The sequence below is a fragment of the Castor canadensis genome, chromosome 6 (assembly GCF_047511655.1).
Source record: "Castor canadensis chromosome 6, mCasCan1.hap1v2, whole genome shotgun sequence".
Classification (NCBI taxonomy): Eukaryota; Metazoa; Chordata; class Mammalia; order Rodentia; family Castoridae; genus Castor; species Castor canadensis.
This window is the reverse complement of record NC_133391.1, coordinates 46,727,081-46,746,195: the sequence shown is the minus strand read 5'-3', so window position 1 is coordinate 46,746,195 and position 19,115 is coordinate 46,727,081.

Sequence of the window (19,115 nt, the reverse complement as noted above, 5' to 3'; positions counted from 1 at the left end):
AAAACTCACTGACTCAATGAAGAAATGGGCAAATGAACTGAACAGAGTTTTTTCAAAGAAAGAAGTCCAATTAAACACATGCTAAAAGCACATGAAGAAATGCTCAATATCTCTGGCCACAAACTAAATGCAAATTAAAGCCATGGTAAGGTTCCACTCACTCCTGTTAGAATGGCCATCATCAAGAAAACAAGCAACAACAAATGTTGGCAAGGATGTAGAGAAAAAGGAACCCTCATACACTGTTGATGTGAATGTAAATTAGTATAACCATATGGAAAACAGTATGGAGGCTCCTCAAAAAACTAAAAATAGAACTGCTATATGATCCAGTAATTCCACTCCTAGGGATATACCTGAAGGAATGTAAGTCAGGTTACAATAAAGGCACCTGCACATTCATGTTTATTGCAGCACTATTCATAATAGCTAAGCTATGGAAACTGCCAAGATGCCCCATTACCAATGAATAGATTAAGAAAATATGGTATTTATATACAATGGAATGAATAAATTCAGCCAAAAAAGGTAACAAAATTTTGTCATTTGCAAGTAAATGGACGAAACTGGAGAACACAGTGTTAAGTGAAGTCAGCCAAGTTCAGCAAGGCAAAGGCTGCATGTATTTCTCTCATATGTAGAATATAGACCCAATACAAATATAAGCAATATTATAAAAAACAAGTCATGCCAAGGTGAGGTCACATAAGAGAGAGGGAGATTAAAAGAAGGAAGTTAAGAAGGTAAATATGGTTAATATACTTCCTACACAAGAATGAATATAGAATTTTTAAAACTAATGAAATCAACATAAAAAGAGGACTAAAGGAGAAAGGAGAAAAATAAAGGGAGTGAACCAATTTGGGTTATAATACATATATACAGGGAAATGTCACAATGAAACACCCCGTATAGCTATCCTAAACAAAAAAGCTTTTTTTTTTACAAAAATGAAGACTAGGAAGGCAAAACAGGTCCTGTCTGGGGGGTTGATACCAGTGGGAGGGAGGAGGACATAAAGGTGTAGGGGAGTGAATATGGTGGGAATATTATGTACACATGTATCTAAATGGAAAAATGACACCTGTTGAAATTATTCCAGGAATGAGGGGAGAGAGGATAAAGGGAAATGATAGAGGTGATGAATTCAATGATGATATATTGTAAGAACGTTTGTAAATGTTACAATGTACCCCCAGTACAACAATAACAAAAAAAATTTTTTTAAGAATTCTAGATCCAATGAAACCATCCTTCAAAATAATGGCAAATTGAAGATATTCCCAGGTAAACAGACATGGAGAGAATTTTTTGCCAGTAAACCTACCTAGTAAGAAATACTAAAAGAAGTTTTCAAGTCTAAAAAGAAAAATCAACAAACAATAAATGAAATCTAATGCAATAAATGAAAGGAAATATTTTCAGAGCAGAAATTAATAAAATCTAAAAGAAAAGATAATCTATAAAACCAAAAGTTGTTTATTTGAAACAAAATTTTAAAAATTAATAAGCTGTTAGCTAGACTATCCATAAAACTAACCTAGAAGACACAAGTTAACAAAGTCATAAATGATCGGGGTAGGTCATCACAGATATGACAAAACCAAAAATGAATTACAGAAAAACAAATTTATTCCAACAAAATAGAAAAACTCCTAGGAAAATACAAATTACCAAAACTTCCTCAAGAAGAAATAGACTATCTGAATCTGCATATGTAAAATAAAGAATATGAATAAGAAAATTTTAAATCTTCCCACAAAAAATCAAGAAGACTTCACTCATTCAGTTCTGAAAATATTTAAAGAAATACTATCCATCCTTTCAGAAAGTAGAAGAGTGACTTCTCAGTCCAATATTTCCCTAATAAGCCAGACAAAGACATCAAAGAAAACTAAACTACAAACTACTAGCCTTCATAGATATTTATGCAAAATTCTTCAGAAAACATTAGCATATGAATCCAGCATATTCTGTTATTGGCAGAAGAACATAAAAAAAAATACACCATGACTGAGTAAGAGTTATCCAAGGAAAGGTTGGTGCAACATCCAAAGATCAATTTATGTAATATATCATATTAATATAATAAGGAAGAAAGATACATGCCCTTGTTTAAATTGACACTGAAAATGCATTTGATAAAACTCAACACCCATTCATGATTAAAAAGAAAGAAAAAAAAGAACTCTTAACAAATTAGGAATGGAGGGATGTTTCAACAACCTTACAAAAGCATCTATGAAAAACCTATAGTTAAACCATATTTAAGATTATAAACAAGCCAAAAATGTTTGTTCTCACCACTTCTACTTACATTGTACTAGAGTTTGTAGCCAGTGCAATCAGGTAAGAAAAAGAAATTAAAGGTCTCATCAGAATGGAAGACATAAAACTGTCCTTTTTCATGGTTGACTCAATGTTGTGTAGAAAATCTTAAGAAACTTATTTTTTAAATCTACTGAAAACAGCAAGTAAGTTTTGCAAGGTCATAGGATGCATGAACATTATACCAAAAGCAATTGTACCTTATATAAAAACAACTAGCAATTTAAGCATAAACTTGAGAAAACAATTCCATTCACAATGGTATCAAAAAAGAATAAAAATAGGGTCAGGCATGCTAGGATACACCCAGAATGTCAGCTACTTAGGAGGTGGAGGTAAGAGGGTGAAGGCTCAAGGTAGAAGCATGAGACTCTTTTTAAAAAGCAAACTAAAAGAAAAGAGAACAGGGGGTGTGTTTCAAGTTGTAGAGTGCTTGCCAAGTACAAGGTACTGAGTTCAATCCCCACTACTGCAAAAACAAACACCACCACAACACAAGCACCATAGGAGTGTAAGAGTAGAACTTCTGAAGACTACAAAATATTACTGAAAGAAATCTTAATCTATACAATTGAAGAAACATCTTCTTCATGCAATTCTTCCTAAATCTAAAAATAAATGTAACCCAATCAAAATTCCAACAGGAGCTTTTGTAAAAATTGACCAATCTTAATTTAGACAGAAACATAAAGAACCAAGATCAGGTACAATTTTGAACAAGCAGAACAAAGTTAGGAAAATTATACTACCTGATTTCAAAAGTTACTATAAAGTTGCAGTAATAAGACAGTGTTATTGGCAGAAGAACAGACATAAAGATCAGTACAAAAGAATAGAGAGTCCAGAAGTGGACCTTCAATCTACAGCCAAGAAGACAATTCAATAGGGCAAGAATAGATTTTTTTCAACAAATAGTGCTGGAACAATTGCTATCCATATGAGAAAAATACTTTTATCTTTTGAAGAAAAAGGAGGATGAGTAGAAGAAGGAAAACTTAGACCTTTATCTCCCTCCATGCATAAAAAGTTCATTTAAAATTGATTGCAGATCTAAATATAAGAATTAAAATGAAAACTTCACAGAGTCAACATACGAGAAAATCTGCAACCATGCAGTAAGCAAAGCTTTCATAAATTTAACATCAACAGCAAAATTAATTCAAACCAAAAGTGATCAATGAAATCTCACCAAATTAAACAGGTTTGCTCTTGAAAAGGCACACTAATAGCATGAAGAGGCAAGCCACAGGTAGGCAGACGCAATATCTGCAAATGCCATGACTGTGGCATGTCCTTAATTGGTATAAAGGACTTTCACTCAGAATATCTACATACAAAGAACATTAACAACTCAATAACAAGACAAAAAGAATTTTCATGGGTAAAAGATTTGAATAGACATTTCACTAAAGATATGCAGACATGAAAAGATGCTCAACATCCTTAGTCATTAGGCAAATACAAATTAAAATCACAATGAGACATTGCTCCTTATTAGAATGGCTGTAGTTGGGAAGTCTGACAATGTAGAGACTTGAAGTGGTGTGTGGTTGCTGGGAATGCAAATGGTACAGACACTATGGAAAACATTTTGGCAGTTACTGTTTTTTTCAATTTAGATCTAAATCTGCCATAGCCCGCAACAATTCTATTACTTAAGCATCAAACAAAAAGAAATCAAATGTAAGTACACACAACCTCTCTTTAGGAATCTTCATAGCACCATTATATACAACAGGCAAAGACTAGAATAAAAACCCAAATATCTATCAACTAGTAAACCTATAAGCAAAATGTGGTATATCCACAGAATGAAATACTACTTAGTAAGAAAAAAGAACATGTAAAAACATGGACAAACTCCAAAAACATGCCTCATGGGGAAAAAACAGACAGAAGTGAGTTTATAAGAGTAGAAAAGCCAGAGGTAGGGAAAAGAATTTGACAAGGCAGCTGACAGGGTCACTGAGCGCAGTGCACGCACTCTGCAATCCGCACAGACTCATTCTGAGGAAATGGAGTTCCAGGGAACACATTGGCAGGGCAAAAGCGAAGAGCTCAAACAAGAGTGCAAAAACGCAGTCAGCTGGAATTGTCTGCCACCGTGATCACCATGGTGAAGATGAAGGTGACAAGTTTCCACGTAGTGACAATCAGCATCTTCAAAGCCCTTTACCACCAGTATGGCATTATTTCATACAACCATGAATGACTGGTCTTACATTGCTTCCTCTATAAAACAAGGGTGATGAACTCACAGGGGTGAAATAACTTTCCTGTCCACAAGAAGCAGGTGGCAGAATCAGACTTCCAGACCAGGTCTGCTTGATTCTGAAGCCCTGGCTTTCACCTACTGCACCTATTATCCACCTCCATCAACATTATCTCATAATCAGTGAACTTAAGGGCACAGTCATGAGTTCGGACCTCCTTATGGAGGCATTAGACAGACACACACTATTTGGGACAATTCTGAGGACAGCTCATATTTAGTCCACCATGCCTCAGTGTCCAGCTTCTTTTCCTACTCCATGCCCACTAGGAACCTTCACTTCAGGACTTAACCCCTCTTCTCTTTAATAAGGCAAAAAGTGTCCAAGGAAGTCCACTCAATTCTAGTCCTCAAGGAGGAAAAATTGTCACAGAGATGATATCAAGAGAGCAGAGGATAGTTGAAGTTAGTGGCTCTGAACTACTTCTTAAACATGTTAAGTTGGGAGAAAATGGGATTTAAGTTGGGATCTTTCAGAGAGAGTGGATATAATCAATGCTAGTATTAAAAACTCACAGCCTGTCTATATAAGTAGGATAAGCAACAAATCCAACAGGATTTGTTGATTGCCAGGAGATGGTAGTGCAATATTCTCATGTGCATTCCGATTGAAAATTCAGCTGCATAACCTTCCATGAACTATTTATCTTATGTACTTGTTTAACTAACATTCAAACTGACAAGACTCCCATTTCTAGGCCTTCTTTTTATACTTTCATGTAGGAACGATCAGATGAATCTCAGATACCACAAACTTTGCATGTTTTTGATTTTGCACATAAACTGAAGGTTAGAATTCTAGTCTGTGTCCTCACTCATTCGAGCTTTTTTAGATCTTTGAACATGACTTCAAACCCTGCCAAAACACAACCCAAATACAGACTTGCTTCTGTAACTGTACAAATACGTAAAAGAAATGGGTATGTCAACTTTCAATGGAAAACAGCCTAATTGAAGCTTTAATGACTGTCAGGGAACAAAGGCAGCCACAGATAACTAAGTCTGCTTTGTTCATGGGTAAGAAGACACTCAGAAAGATAAGGAATGAGTAAAAGTGTGCAGCACAATGGAAATAAACCACTTCACTGGCCACTGCAATCCACACCAATTCCCACCCCCGCCCCGTCCGATCTCAACTGCACTTAGAACAGCTCCCAACCACATTAAATATTTAATTATCCACACTCTATAAAAAGTAATTCATTTTTGTTTCATGTACATCAGTCTTACAAGTAAAAAAATGACACTATTATTATATGGTGTTTCTGCATATTCACACACCTTATCTCATTTTACCTCCATAATGACCCACTGAGGTAGATATACCACGCAGAACTACTGTGAATTCACAGGTGAAAAAACAGAGGCTAGAGATTTCATCTTTCCAAGAATACTCATTCAGGGGACAGCTGAGAATCTAGGCCCACTTTCAGGCTCCAGTTGTGTTGCTCTTTCCTTGGTATCACACCACCTCAATTTGAGAGCAGTGAGACATCTGTGTTTCCTCATAACCTAAAACAGCAGAGATGCTCAACAAATACCTGCTCACATGACTCCTACTTCTGCTCCACCATAAAGTACTTTGCAGCAGAGAAAGCAATTGCTTTTAATTTTGTTGTAAGTGTCCACTAGACCTCAAGAGAAAGGGAAGTTGTCTGAAGAAAAGATGATCTTTCAGCTTTCAGGCATGAGAGGAACACTTCAGAATTCTCAATCGTGGGAGAAAATAGTGCCATGACTGTCCACCATGTGTCAGGCTCACCCCAGATTCTCCCCTGCTGCCTGCTCACACAGGCTGATGAACCACTGAGTGCAGACAATTCATCAGGAGTAAGAAACCCAAAGGTCAACAGAGGCACCATGATTTTCATGCAGTTAGTACATTTGGCTCTTGCTCCCCATTCTTCCACAACCTTTCTTAGGCCCAACTATTTTGTCTCTCCATTCCAATTGTTCTCTTCTGAATGTTTTTCCTCCTGCTGGGTCACTCTGGAAATATTGTAATAGGTGTTATGACAGCTTTTTTCTGTGATAGTTCACCAAAACAAAAAGACACATAGTCACTGAGAGCAACACACAATCAGCTTGGCTGGAACAGTGCTGGCTGGCTGCTTGTCTGACTCATCTACCCTTACTCCATCTGAAAAGTCAAAATTATTGGACTGAACACTAATGAGATCAAGAGTGCTAGATTACTATGTAAGGATAATTCTGTTAGGTTCTGAGAATTTATGTTACAGACCAACACCATAGTTGTACAACATCAAAAAGAGCAAACAGACCCGAGGCACGTTACACCAAAATTTACCCTTTTTGCTCTCCAATTCTGTATACTGGCTCCCTAATGCACCTTGCATTTCATGTCTGCTTCCCTCACCCATACCCCACACAAGCCTGTCTGTGAGTCCTGTTCACTTAAGGAATTGCTCTCTACTACTTAATCTGAAAAAAATGAATTTACACTTTAAACAAAAATTTTCTGAAATCCATAGTTTCACTCAAAAGCCAGGATTTAGAGGTGAGAATTTCAACGAGGGTTCAGTGGCTCATACCTGCAATCCCAGCACAGTCTGAGGCCCTGTCTAGGCAAAAATGCGAGCACCTGTCTGAAAAAATAACCAAAGCAAAAAAGGGCTAAAGGCATGACTTAAGTGGTAAAGTACCTGCTTAACAAGCTCAAGGGCCTGAACTCAAATCCCAGTACTGTTAAAAAAATAATAAAATTAAATTAAATGTAAAAAGTAAGGATTTCAAACAATAAGGCAAAGGAATTTCCATCACTTCCTGCTTCCAAGAAGCAGGACAACAGGCAGGAAGAGGCAGGAAGACAATTGCCTCTTCCTGTCTTGATTACCATAAGCTCCTAATGACTCCAGTGCTAATACGCAGTGGGTAATGCTTGTTCAGCTAACTTGCTAACTAGAGCAAGTCACTGCGGGCCAGATATCAATCATGCCATTTTTCCTCTGAGCATTTTTCTGCTAAAGCCATGATGGACAGATTTAATGTCGATTGTTGAGCACCAATTGGGCACCTTCTTTGAAATGCTGCTTGTGCTCCATGCCAGGAGCACAAAAATGGATGAGGTACAGCCCCTGCCTCCCAAGACCAGTGTTTAAACCAATCACCCGTCCTGTAAGCCTGTTCCAGGCTAGCATATTGTTTAGGTCCATATTGAAAATGTTAAAAACATACGCCATTACCCCATGAATTTAGAATCCCTTAATCCAGTGAAGTTAAGAAACTTACCTACATTTTGTGTGATAAACTTAACCCCAAGGGATTGCATGTGGCAAAACTTAATCCCAAAAGGCAATGTGGCAAGGGCACAGCTAGGACTATGCATGGGCGTAAGACATCTCTGCCCTCAGACATCTGCCCACCCATCCCAGATCTGTGCAAACTGCTTGTCGGCTGTGATGGAGGATCGTTTTGACCCTTCTGTCTCTCACTTCTTTTAAATAGTGTCCCAAGTTCCTGTGGTCCAGTCCCCATCGCCTGCAGGCCAAGAACAGTGACTCTAAGTGTCATGTGGACATGTGCAGTCTTAGCAACTTACATCAACAATGATGGCTCTGAGAAGAGTCCTCATAAGTGTCAATGTCTCCAAAGGTCCATTATTTTATTATTTCTTTATCCAGAGTTTAACTCTGCCTTTCTTGCTCATAGCACACCACCCTGCCGTCCTGTTTGGACTCCTTACCCTGCGGTGAGTCCGTGAAGTCAGGCCAGGTACTGCAGGACATGTCCCTGGGGTATCGTCACAGTTTGACATAGTTCTTAAACCTGCCAGGGAGTTCAAAAGCAGTGCCACCTATTGCTCCTCCCTCCCAAAAAAATGTCCATTGTTTCAGTCCTCAGTGTCCATTATTTAGCACTGATATCAGCATATATTACTGGCATCCTAGAATGTTTGTAGAAAATAAAATAAAATGTGACAAAATTTAATATCCTAGACACAAAACAACAGAAATATAGAGACATTCTTCTATTACTGGGATACCAAAGACTGAGGTGGAGTCAACGTTGTAAGAGGAAGACGTGGCACTCAAAGAAAAGCGTCTCTGAGTTCCATGTGACCGGCCCTGGCAGCCCCTGAGCAGCGCCAGCTGTTTACATTGATCATTCCTCATCTGTCACTCAGCTTTAGCTTGGTCATGTGTAGTATCCAGAAGTAGCACATAAATAGGGGAATAACCATCCCAAAATAGCTCTAAAAAAGACTATGCCATTGGCCCACCATCCAGACCTTATATAATACAGGCATCCCCTTGCCATTCATCGAGGAGGAATAGGAAAAGAATATCATTGTATTGTCAACTGCTTATAGCCTAGTGTATTTCAAGCAAAATAAAAAGGCACCAGACTAAAATATCAAACTTTTCAGGCTACAGATATATAGCATCCGCATGAACACTCAGGAAGACAAAAAAAAAAGAGTAAGAACCTTCTCTCGGGGAGCCTACCAGGAGCCATAATAAGAAAAATAGCTATAACAATAACAATAATATATATTCTACTTAGCTAAATGCCTTAGGGAGATCAAATGAAGTTTTTTCAAAGTTCAAAGGGTTTTTCTACTTAGCCAACTCAAATCCCATCTTAAGCAATATGGCTATCACCTTTGAATTTATCATGCACCCGATGATGTGGCACTCAGGTTTTACTGCCTGTGTTAGTAAGTAGGGGAGTATATGATACATGTGTTATTTATACCCAGTCATTTATTGTACCTCTCAGTAATTCACCACCACCACCAAAATACTCAGTACAAGGCAGTGTACATAGTAAGCCCTTGACCAACACTTACTGGAAAGGATAGAGCTCCTTTATCCAATAGTAGCTTTTGTAGCAAGGTTTTTTGTCCCTATATCCTGCTAGAGACTTTCCTGAGGGCAGGAACTGTGTCTTATGAGTCTTTGTAACTCTCTTGCAAGGTTCAGACAGTCTGATAAGCAATCAATGTTCAATAATTATTTGCTGAATAATATTTGCTGAATAAGTTTAGTGGGAAACTTTGTAAAAAGTAGCATAAGAACACTTTACACAAGAATAGGGATGTCAGATGTCATTGTGATCTCCTGTAATCTTCTCACAGAACTCTGGAGTTGCCACCAAGAAGCCAATGGCACAGAAGACAGAACAAACTCAGTCACCCAGCCAGGACTTGTCAGGTGTGTAGGCTGCATTGAGTGCTCCTTCCCATTTGCCACAGTAAGTACTGAATCTCATGGCTGAGTGACTTGGTTTAGCCTTTGGCTCCAATCCACAGTTGAGTATCATAATCCAGTAGCTATCAGTGATGTGTAAAATCTTTCAGTATCATATGGTGCTCGGTCCACTCATCTGAAGCCAGTGGATTCTAGTCACACCTGAATGACTGGTCTTGGTTTGGATTATAGACTGCAGGTGGACTGAGCTACTTCCATGGAGGAAAATCAGATGTATTCAAGTATTCATATCAGGAAAGAAAATCTTAGTTAAGCTCAATTCTGTAAATACCAAGTTCATGTGTGACGTGTGCAGTACAGAATACAGATCAGAGTTGGCCATGGTGGAACGTTGCAAAGGTCAGCAAATTGACTCAGGTCTTTCATAGATCCATGCTACAGGCTCTTCAGGCCTTCAAAAAATACAAGAGACACTCCCTCCCCAAATTCATCTTGTCTTAGAAGTAAACTCTGGAGTTTCTACCCAAACTCACTCAGTCTCTCCAACCCTTCTTGGGTCATCAGTAGACATAAGCTGCTTTTTAATGCATTCCTTGTACTCCCCTTATCTCCTGTCAGCAGCTAGAAGTTGGGATTTTTTTTTTTTAACAGGAATAAGATTCAAAGAGCCTGCCCTGCAGCAATCCCATACTGCACATCTTTGTCAGAATCCTAATGACGAATTCTAAATACATAAGAGACCATCTCCAGCTGTAAAAGTGAAGAGCTTCCAGGGGCCTGTTGAGTTCCCTGACCCCGGACCTATTTTTATATTTTGATCTTGGGGACCGTGCCTCATGACTTTCAGAACCCTCAAGTTATCCCCGGGGTTACAGAGCACTAGCTTAACCAGTCATAGTAAGACTTAAAACGGGGCAGCCAGGATCAAAGTGACCAACAAACTAGTGCATTAGCCATCAGACCAGCCCCCAAGAGGACCGCATTACACTGCATTGTGCAAGTGGTTAAATTCTTTTCATGAAAAACCGCAACACTCAAGGCTTTTAGGTGCATACATCTGCATAACTGTTCTAACAGCTGCTCTGATTTTGATATAAAATATAGGAACCACAGTTCAATGTCTGATTGAAGTACAGAGAAAACAAGGTAATTTGAATTTTATTTATGTATCTAAAGCCATCTAAACCCCAAAGTTCAGTGTTCTTGATCCATATTTTCCCTAGGATGGTATTCAAGAGACTTCCCCCTATTCAAATGGGGAGCATGGATGAGAGAATGTTATTTTAAAAAGAAAAAAAAAAAAAACAGAAAGGAAAAGAAAAGAAAAACCCCAAAGAGTCTGGATTAAGAATAACACAGCACAGAGAGGTTTTGTCAATGAACTGACATTTCATTTTTCTGTCCATTGTCTGCCTCCCTGAAGAGCAGGAGACTAGCAACTGGGATGATCACATGAAGGCGGGAAAAACACAACTGTCAGGCTCCAAGGACAAAGCCTGCTCTTAACAATACCATTCCTTAAATCCAGACGTTAGAGCCAAAGGAGTGAGAAAAAAGCAACTCGCTCATGGATAGCTTACTGAGGACACTGCAGAAGATTATGCTAATCTCCAATTCATTGTCCCCTGCAAAATGTTTTCATATCAAGCCTTTTATCTGGGGAAGAAGCGATGCCCAACCTCTCAACTCAGTAACAGCCAGCACTTTCTGTGTGGTTTCTGCGTAATTAACACCAGCACTAGACCTTTTCATTTGTGCTACTCAAGCTTAGGCTCTTTTGAGGGTGTCCACAGGGGAGCGGCCCTCACCCTTTGCCTGTGGCCCTGGAGCCAGCTTTCACTTAGATCTGCGTGCCATCTGTTAATGGCAGAGGGAGCAAAACTTGAGCTAACGTTCCTTGACTGCCAGAGAATGCAAGAGACCAAATCCACCAGCATGAGATGAGCAAATTACTACTTTACAAAAAAAAAAAAAAAAAATCTAACCTAGAAATTTAGACCAACTGCCTCATTTTCCATACCAGATTTTTGTCTCATTATAACTAGATTTCATTTAGGACTTAAGGGCATGAGAGTAGTAGCTTAGGTAGTAACTTGAATGGACCGAGGAGACACTTTTTTTTTAAAGGATTGAACATCAGTATCCGCCTCATTTTATTTAAGAATTGTGTCACAGATGAGCCACACATGCTTCTGGCTGCCCAGAGGCTATATAAGTGGCCCATTTGGGAACACAAGATTTAAGGCTAAATTTTCTTCTCTAATCGATTTCCCTAGCTTTTGTCGGCTGGGTCAAATTCATGTGACTATTACAAAAGCCAATCTGCATAAAGATAAAAGTCATATGAAAGTGCCAAAGACAGGCTGTTACCCATAATGCTTTTGCTTGTTGTAATGGTTGCTGTGAGAGGTTAATTATTAGGGTTTCCCAACAACATTTAAAAGAAAAGGTTAATTATATATAGAAAGACACATTTTCCTTCAGATGGATTCCACTGGTAAAAATGAAAAACTTCTTTTCTGAAAAACATTGATCACACTTCCTAGACAATTCACTTTTACCCAGAACCTGGTTTTTAGTCTGCTTCAAACTAACTGTTATGATCTTGAAAGGAAAAGGTCAGGTAAGCTCAGATCCTCCATTGATTTAACAGATGACCCATGATCATAGACTCCATTCTGGGGCCACAAGAATCTCCAGGAACCTCCCCAAATTGATTACTATTCCTGAATTGTTTGCAGTTAGCTGTTAGCTTGATGGAAAACAAACTCATGGTAAAAATCTTTCAAAGTGTAGGGAACATAGAGATAAAATAATAAAAAGAGATCCTGACTGATGAATATTTGGAAACCACAAAGTCAGTTGCAGTTTTGTAAGTCTCTTGTAGGACCAGTGTGCTGGCCTGGCTGGGTACGGTTCCTGGAAGGGAGTGTGTGAAGTAGTGTTTCACATTGGTTAGCAGGTGCTGTTTGGGAGGTGAAAGAAGAAAAGGAGAAAAGCTGTGAGGAATATGTGAATTTTCTTCCTTCAAAAGCTGAAGACTTTGGTAAACTATATTTTGAATTTCAGAAATTTACAGATTTGACATGTAATTACATTAGAAACAAGAATGGTGTAATTTTAAAATTTTTCTCAATCTTAGGTAAATCCCAAAGAAGATTTTCTCTTAAGATTTTGGTGAGAGATGAGATGATGACAAAAGACAAATTAGAAGTATTTTAATGTTTTGTTTATTCCTTTTATGGGAAAAATATTATCACATATACTATATATAACTTCTCAAAAATATTATCAGATACCATGCTTTTCTTATATAACTTGCCAGTGCTCTGGAAAATAAAAAACACATTGTCTGATCATCTACATTTACTGAAGTAAACATTTAAATTGTGACAATTAAAGACAGAGAACCCTCTAAAGTTAGGATCTGTTAACAGATAAATCACCTGGATGCAAGAGGCCACTTGTTTCATCCAGCAACCACTAAATTAAACTATTCTAGTGCAGTCTTATCTTGGAAAAACTGCATAGCTGTGAAAACACCATTTACTGACTACCAAGAGTTGTACTTAGTATAAGCTGTTTAGACCACACGAAATCTGCAATGCACTGTTAGATCTTTACAAATTTCATGAAATCTTTTTCGGATATCCAAAAAATCCTGAACTGCTTGAATCTATTGTCTCCCAGCACTGGGGACTGACCCATAATCTCTTTCCCAGCCAGGATACCAAATCTGCACCCAACCTTGTCACTGATTCCGGCAGCTGCTTAAACTCACCCGAGGGGATGGCAGCAATCCTACTTCTAAAAGAACACCACAAGGGCTTACGTTCACGATGCTTGAAGAGAGCCTGAAAGGAAGGTCAAAGGTGAAGAAAAGATAAAGTGCCCAACAAGGAGATCAGTAACGTAGGGCCTTCTTGATGAAATCCTAACGCCTGAGTCGTCAGGATGCAAGCCTCATAACTATTTCAAAAGAGCTTCGTTTTGTTGGTGTTTGTGTGTGCATGTGTGCCGGTGCTTGTGCATGTGTGTGTGTGTGTGTGTGTGTATGTGTGCGCGTGTGTGCAGTGTGGATTTTGTGTTGTTTTTAGGTTGGATCGCTGTGCATCTAAAAGCTGTATTCAATTGTTCTTGTCCCAAGTACTTTGTTTTACACAGGCTGCATTACTCTTGTAAACAGAGGCCGCATCAAAGTGAGAGCAGAGTCACATCAGTGGATTAAGACCTTCTGCATGATAAAGTGGCTACCTAGGGGGGGATAAACTTAATATGTGAAAGAATGTCATTGAGAGGAATAGAGTACCAAAACTCTGTCATTCTCTTCGTAATGTCCTAGTCTAATGCCTGACACTGGGGCCTTAGGCCAGGGTTAGCGTTAATCAATGAAATGCCCATCTGTGTTCCCCATCCTTATCGCTATTTAAAGCTAGCCTAAACTCAATTATTGTCCTTTAGAGACCAAGATGGGATATTAGGTTGATTGAAAGGAATTGTGTCCCACAAAAGAAATCCCTGTGTTAAAATGCAGAAGTGTCAACGTTGCTAACTAAATTTCAGCTAAACAAAGATTAAATGCTAATTCTTAGAACATGAAAAAGTGGTACAGGTGACATCTGGTGAAAACTCTGTAATGAAAACAGCTAAATTCTGATAAATAGAGGAACCAATCCAGAGCACATTGCACTCTTCAGAATAAGACAGATAGTTTATGTCTCCTGTGTCATTTATAACACAGTAAACATGCAGGGATGATATTAAGTTCAAACAAGAATTCAGATCTTAGGGCAAATAAGAACTCAATATTCTTGAATTCATAATAATTGCTAGAAGTGTAATGGCAGTGGGAGAATATGTAATTTAGTGCTTGAATAAATGAAAGGTATCACCCCAAACAGCCCTGTTTATAATGAAATCAAAAGGTGTTTTTTAAAGCAGCAAGGAAAGGAGAAACAAGAAAGAGGACTAAGACTTGGGCATAAAATGGCAGCCTTTTCCATATTGATTCTGCTCTACAGTGTTTTGTCCTTAAGTTTAGTGGTAGATCGCTTCTAGAACAGAGCAAATTCTCTAAAACCATATTTCATGGCATGGTGACATAGTATGTATCAAATATCCCTTTAAGGAGTTTTGAAATGAATAGAAAAATGGTTCTTTAAATGTATAAGAAAGTCTAAAACTGCACTGATAAATTTTATTATGTTCTTAAAGCAATGCAAGAACATAATCTTGCATTGTCTACTTGTTTAAATGCAAGTAGATTTGTATGTTTCAATTTCATTAGTCTATAACAAAGTTATAATTAAGAAGTTTATGGGTTAACTAATACAAAAGAATTCTCATTTCTTGTTAGAATAGTAATCTTAGTAAAGAGGCTACATTAATGCTAATTACTACTACAATTTAAAATAGGCATGATAATAGCACAAGAATAGATTGACATGTCAATGAAACAGAATAGATGACCCAGAAACATATCATATAAAGATGTGATATTTAATGAGTTCGAAGGCAGAGGTAGGTAGAGCAGAGGAATGCTGACTCAGTAAATAGTGCTGTTCCTCATTGGGAAAATAAACCAGTTTAATCATATATACATTAAACCACTTTACTCCTACATAAATTCAAGGAGAATAAGAAAGTCTAGTTATTTTCAAACATACCAAAGTTATAAAAACATAATATTCTAAGCTTCAAAAGAAATCAGAAAATAAAAACTGCCTGGTTTTATTGCAGATAAATTATTCAGAAGAATTAAAATCAAAAGGTAAAGAAAAAATTAGGAAAAAGATTTCCAGCAAGTATTGCATAAATAGGGTGATTATTTTACTCATCAATATAAAAGAACTATAACTTTCTATAAAACACAAGAAAGTAAGATCATTTTTCAGACCACTAATCTTAACTCATCTTGGCAGAAGATGCCTCTAGATATGCCAGGATTAAATTATATATCCTCCCAACAGTCATCATGATTCTAGCAATCATTATGAATTCGAGAATTTTGATCTCTTATTTGGTCCAAGTTCCAGATCCTTATTTGAACAGAACATAATCCTTGTGTATGAGATATCTCACTACATCTAAGTTGAAGATGTAGAGGAAGGGGTCAAGTAGAAGACTGAACATCTTGTACACAGCTGGGTGAATTTGTGTATTGGTATAATCTAACTTAGCTCCAAACTCACCCATTTTGTACAACAGGAGGGACGAGAAAATGTGAATAATGATAGTGCATCTCTTGATGACACAGAGTCAATGTGACATGCCCAGATTTGAAAGTTGCCAGATAACCATCTTCAGTACTGGACATTGCCTTAGATACATTGCTTACCTTAGCAGTCTGTGCCTTCTAAGAAAGAATCTCTGCTATATACATCTATTATTGCCAGAAGCTTATGGTAAGTCATTACAAGAGATCATTCCCAATAGAAAAATTTAGATTGTTGGTTTCTAAAACGTTAACTGATAAAATGTACTGAAGGCATACTCACGTCATTTAAAAAGTGATGTCACCACTTCAGTCTTCATTTAGCATTTCCCTTTTATGAGGAACGTCTCACATAGTCACTGTAACAATAATACTTTATATTAATTAGAAATTTTCTTTTTTTTTTTTTTACAAAAGAGTGGCACATATTAGCTAAAATAGGAGTCATATTCACAAGAAAGATTCAAGGGGTTTTATTGGGGTCTTAGTAACCTGGAAGCAGAGTTAATGGCTGTGAAATACAGATTGTTTGAATTGATGCAGTTTTCAAGTATGTAACAAGAAGTCAAGGTGACAAATCATGCATTGTAAAATTATAAGTGCTTGAAAAAAATTTATAGGCCACAGAAGATAACATGGAAGATGACTATCTTCCATGGGCAAAGAGAATTTCTTTACAAATTGTTCATCACATCAACCATCCTAATAGCCATAATATATTTATCACTTACAGAGTGCTAGGCACTGTGGGAATTTTTTATATACTGTATCTCATTAACTTCCCCCAAGCCTGCAAGGTAAATATTCAATCCCATTAAACAGAGGGAAGTTAGAGAAATTAGACAGCTAGGGTCAAACTATGTAGCAAGCAGGGGACAAAGAATTCATGCAGATAGGAGGCTTCATTAGTGTCTTGAGGAACCAAACGTTAGGTGTGATTAATTCTTCCAGCATGGTTAGGCTTTTTCTTCCAAATGTTTACAAAAAAAAATGTATCCAATATCTAACTCAGGGGTGTGGGTAAAAAGTGGTTTTGATATTTGGCAGTTAGCAATTCACTTGTGTTTAAAATTTTTTCAAGTCATTGGATAAAACACAACTTCAGGGCTGGAGGAGTGGCTCAAATGATAGAGCACTTGCCTTACAAGCACAAGGACCTGAGTTCAATCCCTGCTTCCACCAAAACACATCATTTCAACCATTTCCCCAAATCTAAGTGAATAGCAGGAGCCAGGCATAACTCATTACTAAAATCAGAATTTCGTTCTGAAAGTTAGAGATTCTAAGGTAAGTTCAACTTTTACTTAATATTCTCTTTAGTCAAAGCCAAAATTCATATAATTGAATTGTGAAGGTGCATCTAATCTGCACCTTGGGCAGATACAAGCAAGTTTCTAAGAGACTTGACTTTGTGTGATTCTGTAGACTAGCGCTCTCAGAAAATAGCTGTCTCTGCCTACATGGGATGCCAAACAGCCTGCATGTATGTTTTCTTTTTTGTTGTGGTGGCTGTGGTGGAACTGTTTTGTTTTGACACAGGGTCTCACTATGTAGCCCAAGCTGGCCTCCTACTAGAGACACTCCTACCTCAGCATTTTAAGTGCTGGGATTTCAGCCAAGTGCCACCATCATGTCGTATGTATATGTGTTCAACAGTTCACAAGCATTTGTCCTTTGTCCACTTTTAACTTTGGTTAACGCTAAGTGGTATCTGAGTTCTCAACAGCGATCAGTCACTGGCATGTGGGGTAACTTCTTGCACTTCGTCGCAGATGGAATAAGATAAAAGGGAAAGTTAAAATGACACTTGGAAATTTTGCCCAAAGCCCGACAGGTAAAGTTTCAGGAAGGTCAGCCAAGTCTGTGAACTCCTGCTTAAATAAAATCTTTTATTCATATCTATTCCAGTGGCCGAGCACTCAGAAAGCCAAGAATAGTAAATAGGACACACATTCCAATGTATTGATATTAGTGTACAAAATTGTAATTTTGACCATTTTACCATAATTTCAGAGAATGGCATGTAATAAATGTGATCCTATTTACATATACCAAATAGGGAAATGGCGTTTATAAAACCCAGTCATTCAAGCACAGCTGATCTGAAGGCAGAGTACCATGAGTCAGCGCAGCAAGGGAGACCGTTCTGAAGTCAAGAGCATCCAGAACGGCCTCTGAATATCAGATTGAAAAAAGAAAGGAAGAGGTTGTTATCTTTCAGAGACTGAAGTGGGAGCTGAAGTGTTCTCCCCCAGTTAGGCAAAGTGTGGTGCAGCTGATTAACCTGAATGTTACCTTGGTAACCCAAGAATTACACTGTAAATGAAATGTGTTCAATGATCAGTACCTTTAATCAGACAAGAGCCACATGAGCATTTTGAGCAAAAGAGCCATAAATCTTGGGTTTCTTGCACTTTAATCATTCATGAAATGACAGTCTTTTTTGACAAGAGCCAAGCATGGCCACTACTTATTAAATAAGGAGTAACAGACATGTTTTAGTGTAACTGTGAAACATCCAAGGCTTCCATGCCAGGCTTGATAATTATAAAAACAGTGCCTAAAGAATGGAGTTAGTATACTATTGACTGATATATATACAGCAAGATTACTAAAATGCCTGTGATTTTTCAGTGGGGTCTATTTTACAAAAAAGGCTATGTTGCTGTGGTGATCTTTTAAAAAGTATGACTTTCCTTCAAATTCTTCCAAAAAAAAAATCACTGCTATTTGTTGCATTGACATTCTGTCTCTCCATATTATCCATCCTTCAAAAAATTTCCATAGAACCATAAAATATAAATCCTGCAGTCCGTATGTGTATCTGTATTACAACTTTCCTCATAACAAAGCCAGTATTGCATGAGAAAATAATGATAATTATTATTTCTTTTACATTCTTTTCTCATACTTCTGAATTGTGAAAGCTTCGTTTGGCCTTCCAAGGCTCTGGGAGCACTGATAAACATTTGAAAACTAAATGAAGCTTTTAAGAAGCTCAGAATTGCCTATAGGACATGCTTGTGACCATTACCTTGAAACTGAGTCCAGAGAGTAAAGTCCTAGGGCCATATTTACAGCTTTAAAGACACATTTTTAAATTGATGGCGAGCCTTTGAAGACTGTGATC